Raw genomic sequence first — 849 nt, 5'->3', positions numbered from 1 at the left:
GTCTGCTTCCCAACCACATAGTTCCAGGTTCAGTCCTACTGTGTGGCACCTTCGGCAAGTGTCTTCTATTATAGCCCTGGCCTGACCAAAGCCTTGAAAGTAGATCTGGTAAATGGAAACAGAAAGGAGCCTGTCGTATATAAACGTGTGTGTGATGTATATATCATCATCATCATCATCATCATATATTACACACACATGTGGGTGGTGTCTTTGTCCCCACTCCCACTACTTGACAATTAGTGTTGGTTTGTTTGCAGCCCTGTAACTTGGCAGTTTGGGGGGGGGGGGAAACAACTGATAGAATAAGTACCACATTTGAAAAAAAAAAAACAAGTATTGGAGTTGATTTGTTCAACTAAACCTTACAAGACAGTGCCCCAGCATGGCCATATTCCAATGAAATGATAAAATAAATAAATATACACATAACATATGTATGTATGTATGTATGTATAACCTTATCCAACACATCAGCATAAAAAAGAGGAGAAGAGGAGGAGAAGAGGAGGAGAAGAATGTCCCACTTTCCTGGAAGTTGAGTGCATGTCTGATGTAAGCTGTCTAGGTTGTGTGTGCTTGATGCCCATGTGGAGAAGGTTAATGAGGAATGAAGTCTGGTATCACCTGCATGAGGGGCGTGTCAGGAGGAGAAGGGTGTTGGTAGAGCAGTAATGCAGGAGTAGGTCATTAGTGCAGATGAGGTAGGGTGTGGGGAGACAGAAAAGAAACTTCTGGGACAGCAATGTCAATAGAACATACACACGCATACATATTATATACATACACACACGTATATGTATGTGTGTGTGTGTGTGTGTGTGTGTGTGTGTGTGTGTGTGTGTGTGT

General features: G+C 42.4%; 1 protein-coding gene across 1 annotated transcript in view; it reads right to left on the bottom strand.

Annotated features, from left to right (window-relative positions):
• LOC106876540 (segment polarity protein dishevelled homolog DVL-3) overlaps window positions 1-849 on the bottom strand; it is a 260,486-nt gene that overhangs the window by 141,143 nt on the left and 118,494 nt on the right. The window lies entirely within an intron of this gene.

The sequence above is a fragment of the Octopus bimaculoides genome, chromosome 26 (assembly GCF_001194135.2).
Source record: "Octopus bimaculoides isolate UCB-OBI-ISO-001 chromosome 26, ASM119413v2, whole genome shotgun sequence".
Classification (NCBI taxonomy): Eukaryota; Metazoa; Mollusca; class Cephalopoda; order Octopoda; family Octopodidae; genus Octopus; species Octopus bimaculoides.
The sequence above is the reverse complement of the archived record's forward strand: the minus strand, read 5'-3'. Positions and strand labels throughout refer to the sequence as shown.